Here is a 7051-nt window from a genome sequence, read left to right on the forward strand (position 1 = left end):
GTTTACAGTAAGGCATGTATAGCTGCCTGGTTTACAGTAAGGCATGTATAGCTGCCTGGTTTACAGTAAGGCATGTATAGCCGCCTGGTTTACAGTAAGGCATGTATAGCTGCCTGGTTTACAGTAAGGCATGTATAGCTGCCTGGTTTACAGTAAGGCATGTATAGCTGCCTGGTTTACAGTAAAGCATATATAGCTGCCTGGTTTACAGTAAGGCATGTGTAGCCGCCTGGTTTACAGTAAGGCATGTATAGCTGCCTGGTTTACAGTAAAGCATGTATATTTAGACCAGATAATAAACAAACAACAGTAGAACAATTCATATCATGTTTTAAATAGGAATATCAGCCTTTACTCCTTTATGAAATAATTCCCTTCCAAAATACACACAAAATAGGACAAAATTAAAAAATTTCCATTATACATTATAATTATTTACACCCAGGAAAGACTTTTTTCAAATTGATAATTATATACAAGAAAGCTTACATCTATGAACAACACTATATGGCATATTTATAAGGCCTCGATAACAGCAAAGTAATATGTCTCACCGTTGTGTGTGTCCCACGGTAAAAGAGATTGGCCATGTGGCGATGTCAGCAATTTGGAGGCAATTTATGACAACACTGCACATAAAGGCGAGGAAAAATCCTATAAAATTAGGTTTATATTCACATTTCAAGCGAATAATTTCCCATCTTCTGCACCTGAGTATACAGTTTTCTATCTATAAGCGTGTTAATCATGGAGAATTTCAGAATTTAGGCAATAGCGAAGTAATTTCATTAATTCGACCAGTGAATATAAGTGAATGGACTTGAATACTGTTAAGGAAGTGCATCAGGTTTAATAGCGACTTTTCAGGATATGAATACGATACGTAAAAGAGAAGATATTATTTGCGATGAAATTCATTGAGGGTGTCTGTTGTCATCACTGTATTCTACTACTTACAAAATATTCACCACTAGTTTGTCAGCCTAAATTGCAGAGGGTCGTCTACACTTCTGACAGTGTATAGTTATTCGATAACATTCGTATTAAGCTTGTTATTCCCGCTGGACCATGGCAGAAATGGCAATCTAGCAGTGATGCAAGCACGTCAAATTTGTTGAAAACGCTGAGATTAGCTATACATGATTTCCATTACGTAGAGTACGCTATTTTTAAACACAATTTTCCGTGCTAGCTTTCTGGAACCGTTGACAACATGTGAAGTCCGAGACAGATTGACTGTTGCCAAGTTAATGTCTAATGTGGAAAAGTCGAACGAATCGATCTGGGATCTCGTTTGCAGCGCATCTTCATTGTGATTAGCATGCCCAGACTACAAGCCAACGTTGATTTTATCGGAATGTCGCATTCATTAGATCGGCTAATTATTCCGTGGGATATAGAATTGATCGTTTAGGTGGCGGCCATGCAAGCTGAGTATAATGAAATATGCAAAGTATGCAACTTCCATGTTTGTCTTTACTTCCGTGTAATGATGTATTGCACAGTCCTCTTTTAGTGACGCTAGAAATAGTTAGTTACATGTTGAAATCCGTGGAGTCCATATAAAACCTATGCTAAATACCGCTATAATTAGTTATTTCAATCTATTCCTTACGTCCGTTTAACACTCTACGATCAACTGCGTGATAATGTTTGCATACAATATTTGTTTCTGTTTAAATAGTACAAGTTGTAGGAATGGGACATTTTCAAAAAAGGTAAATAAAATTTTACAACTTCAAAAAAGCTGCTCAGTTTGTAAATATGAATGTTAATTGTCCTTGTTTGCAAAAGCTTTTCGAGGACAACACCCCAGCCGTAGTACATGCGACATTCACAGAGAATTACAGGTCAACTTACAAACTGCCTTGTTAAAGTTGTTATCGTGACCATACAACGGCTTTGTACAATGTGTACATCCATGCACACACTATAATCTGCTGACGTATCCAGTGAACCGATCGGGTTGCAGTTTAAAATGTACAACTTGTAATGGCGTTGCTGAGGGAAGTGAAGGGTAGGTTTTACAAAAAATCGTACACTTCTGCGTAGCTGTAACTTAAATCCTCGCATCCCAGATTGAAGTCCCTATAATCAGAAATAAACTCTATAGCATGTCCCGAGCGAGTAAATTATACTGGTACCATTTGATGGTCGTGTATTTCTATCTCACGCGTAAGCATGCTGCTTTTTACATATACAAATTTAACTGATCTGTCTAAGTTGGGTTTGATATTTTCATAACCTATATATGGCTTGATCATCAGTTTGATCTTCACGTGCACGATGATGTTTCCTCATAGCTTCAAGAGCTTTCCTTCTCAACGTAGTTTCCCGAGCAGTGTCAATATTTGACCTGACAAGCCATGCTATGAGTGCAAGGAATATGAGAATGGCAAGAACACATATGGTAAGACCCTCAACTATCATTTGTTGTGTGACGCTTGCATCGAGTGTATAGTAATACCCTGGATGTGCTGCTCCGAGCACAAAGTCTGTCGAAAACAGCGACACAACGAAGGCAGCGAAGGTTTGACCAAGTCTTTTCCAGCGTGAAGGCAACATACTACACGTCCATGAAGCAACTCGATCTTCTTGTACGTACGTAGCATTAGACGGCAAAATATCCCAACGATTGGTCACTGTGTTACTTACATTCCGGACGAAACTTGGTCAATAACACACACATGTATGTTTCTCGCCAAATCCAAACATCAGGCCTGGGGTCAGCTACGTCCGATCGCGAGGTAACACTCCAATGAACATACATCAATGTATTAGCATACGGTCTCTTATGAGGGTATGTGGATCTGTCCACTTCTAAACGACACTGCTTAGTTGTTTAGTTACCAGCACAAATGTTTACAATATTCCCACCAAAGTATATCACGTAGGCACCCACTGACAATAGGACCTTGTGTACTCACATTATTTACCATACGAAAAGCATTTTGTTGTCTCCTGAGTGGTCTCCAACGAGTTTAACAAGAGTGTTCTCTCTCTACACATACTATGTCTACGCATATAAAAGATTGTCACGGTGCGATGACCTCCGATTCCATGGGATATTGTCACTGATCATAAAACAACGCTATGTATAGGTCTGTCACAAACGGAGATAGAAGCGGTCACGCAAATGGGCAAACGTGTAATGAATTAAGATACACACTGCTAAGGCATGCACTGTGTCGACTTGAATGGTGATAGATAGTATAATTGTTGAACGTCGCTCACAGAGGGCGATATAGACGCCCTCATTTTGTAAATGGGATGAACTCTTGTATAAGAAATGCTGAGTTGAATTTGGATTTTAAAAAAACAACCAACAATGACTAATTTCGACGAAGTTAATATCACATTAAGTCTTTTCTTTCTTTATTGATATTCATTTTTTTCCACACGTCGACAATGATGGCACTCAAATGTGGAAGTCTCAAATACCACAAAATTCTTAATTTCTTAAAAAATTTCATATCGGTATATTTTTGCAATGATTATCCTGATAACGATTGCTTCAGTTGCACGTGTTCTAGTTGTTCTAAATAACGAGAGAACACGTCATAATGAAATGTGCACATGATTATCGTAAATTTATGACAAAATATGGCAAACATTTGATAAGTAAGCGAAGGCCTCTTTGGGAAAATATGTCCAAGATGGAATTGCTAACGGGGCCATTTAAGTGTTATTTTCATTTCCTCCATACCCAACTTATCGACAACGCATGGGAACATTTACCACGAATTCAAGTGGTGACGTTGATGAATGGCATTTAAGACAATACAAATATATATCTGCACATCCTTTTGGATGATGTGAATTCTTTGAAGACAAAAAAGGGAGTGTAAGTGAAGTCAGACCTCTAGAGATTTATTTCTATAGAAATCTTAGATGCTAGTGGGGAATATGTGTGAAATGATACGATAAATTGACTACTTGAACTTGAACGCGTCAACGGTCCTAACTGAGACCAAGATAAGTTTGTAACATAGTATTGACATTTGAAGAGTTATGCAAACTTTATGGTCAGATTGACCTCGTTGTTCAGGGCAAATAACTTCATTGTCAAATTATCATAACGAAATAATTACTTTTGGCAAACATCAAACCTAAATGGCATATCTTGGCTCTTTTGTTGAATTTTATTGACATAATAAGTGAAAACTAAATCGCTTCATAATATAGAAGTCATTTGTACATGTTTTTCTCAAATTAAAAACACCCGTTAAGTGACCTGTCGATGACTGTCTATCTAAATGATATTTATGTACAGCTGAAATATATCGTGCAGCTGTTTGCATTCAACTTGTCTGCGTTTACGACGACTGGTAAATTATCTTTGCAAATATTCCCTTACGACCTACTTTAATATCAGATGTATTTCAAAGTATATATCAGCATCGGTTACCGATTATGCTGTTTTACCACCCGTATCGATAATATTGTTTGCCGCTAAACGTCGATGACGTCATTATCACGTTATCTAGCCTGCTGGTCATTTTATCTTGTATTTCTTTGAAAGTCATTCTGAATTAGTCTTTTTGTCGATGTCTGTCTGTCTGTCTGTCTGTCTGTCTCTCACATGTGTATGTATGTATGTATGTATGTATGTATGTGCCTGTCTGTCTGTCTGTCTGTCTGTCTGTCTGTCTGTGTCTCAGGCTCTCTCGCTCACATCTTCAGCTGCCACCCCTTCCCTTCTTTCACTGCCTTTCCATCCTAATCTTCTACTTGCCACGTTCTAGATTACACTTAGTAGTAAATACATAAATCACTTGACATTGAATTAAACAATGCAATTCTTTACAACATGTCACTACCCTAATTTGACATTGACAATTGAAATGACGTCATAACAATCACTGTCATTTGGTTAATTGACACATATCATGTCATATATCAAATCATATCATATCAAATCGTATCATCATATATCATATCATATCATATCATACCATATCATATCATATATCATATCATATCATATCATATCATATCATATCATATCATATATCATATATCATATCATATCGTATCATATCATAACATATCATATCATAACATGTCACGTCACGTCACGTCACGTCATGTCAAGTCATGTTATGTCATGTCATATCACATACTTGTATAACGTACTAACCGCCAATGTTTTAGTATGCCACAATATGCTGCAAAGTTCAATATTGTAATGTTTATTAAGAGCGTACTTTGATCGAATAATCAAATAATGAAAGTAACAAATTCTCTGGTATAAAATAAGATTACCAATGCCAACGTCGTTTCTACAAAGAACATGGAAATACAAAACACAGCTGGGCATTTCACGGAGAACAGCTGTAAATTTCAATAGAAACATTCCTGACTCGAACGATTGGCCAGGTGACGTAGTTGAGCTATGTACTTGTATGGTTATAATATACTACGAATATTAATCATTATAAAATCTTCAGAAATGTCTAAACTTGAGCTGTACTATGTTCGAATTTCAACTCTTTATTACATTGCAATTATGTTGGTAGTCAAAGCACTTTTCATTCTAAAGTTGTTTGTAACGATGCTATACAAATCAAGTGTTACGTACAGTAATCTAGCGACTGATGACTGGCCTTGATTTGATGACGAGTACTTCCGTACAGAACAAGACCTTCCGCATTATATCAATTTGTGAAGTCTTTCAATTATGTTATAATTATAATGGTAGTAGAGGACAGGAGAACGATGACTGTTTATTTTCAACTTGTTGTTTGTATCGGTATATTTATTTATGTATATTGTGTTAACTTAATGATGTGAACAGAGTGGAAGGTAGTGAGAGTTTTTGAAATATATATATATATATATATATATATATATATATATATATATATATATATATATATATATATATATATATATATAGTATAATATAGTATAGTATATAGGTGTATGTTACTAATGAAACACCATGAAACACAAATGTCATTGTACCCATACGCTTGTCATACATTATCCTTGTCAGGAACGAGTCGAAATTTACATACATGTATTACGATAATGATATATTTAGGTATGTGACACGATCAGGACACTCCGCATATATCGGGTCACGTGATCAAAGCACTCAATGTTTCATCAAATGCAACTTAATATCTGTCTGCATTTGACAGTCCATTTTAGGAGACTGAAGCAAAGGTTTCATTGACTGGGTTAACGAAAGCCGCCAATTTGACCGACCCCTTTTTAGTTCTGACAACATACACGCACGTTTGTGAACCGAAGCTCTAGCTAGCTTTCCTTGTGCTTACAAGAAGCGCCAAATAGACCCTCTTTAAGCCTAATTGGAATTACATTATACCCACTGAAGGATATTACTATGGATGTTTCTAAGGCTACTAAAGGGCAATTGAGTGCCTTGAATAGTAACGCACAAGATAGATCTTTAACAATACTAATATATCCTACACTATTAAAGGAAAAGCAATTAAGAGAAGACTATTGCGTCACTGAGTGAATGCTTCATTTTGTACAAATAAAGCAGTAAACGATAGACTTAAAAAGTGTCCTACAGCTCAATAGCCAACTCAACACAATTCTATTAACCTAGACAGCTTTTTTTCCGCTAACAATATAGCTTAATCCCTAACCTTGTTTAGACGATAATGTACACATATGATGAACATTCATTTTACCCTAGTATATACTCTCATCGACATATTAACTGGAAAGAGATTGAAATAATCCACACGTGGCTGCTCAACTCAGTCGTTTTTATTGGAACTTTCAATTTCACATTTTGCACTATGTACATTTATGTGTTACACAATCCCATTAAAAATATGGATGAAACACAAATAGTGGGGTAAGAGAGTGATGGAGAGGAAGAAAGGGGACAGAGAAAGAGAAAGAGGAGGGAAGAGATGGCAAGGAAGTGATACATACATACATACATACATACATACATACATACATACATACATACATACATACATACATACATACATACAGAGACTGACACAAAGTGGCATATAATTATATTGAACAGATAAGATTGATTGATTGATTGATTGATTGA

This window comes from Glandiceps talaboti, chromosome 3, assembly GCF_964340395.1.
Source record: "Glandiceps talaboti chromosome 3, keGlaTala1.1, whole genome shotgun sequence".
Classification (NCBI taxonomy): domain Eukaryota; kingdom Metazoa; phylum Hemichordata; class Enteropneusta; family Spengelidae; genus Glandiceps; species Glandiceps talaboti.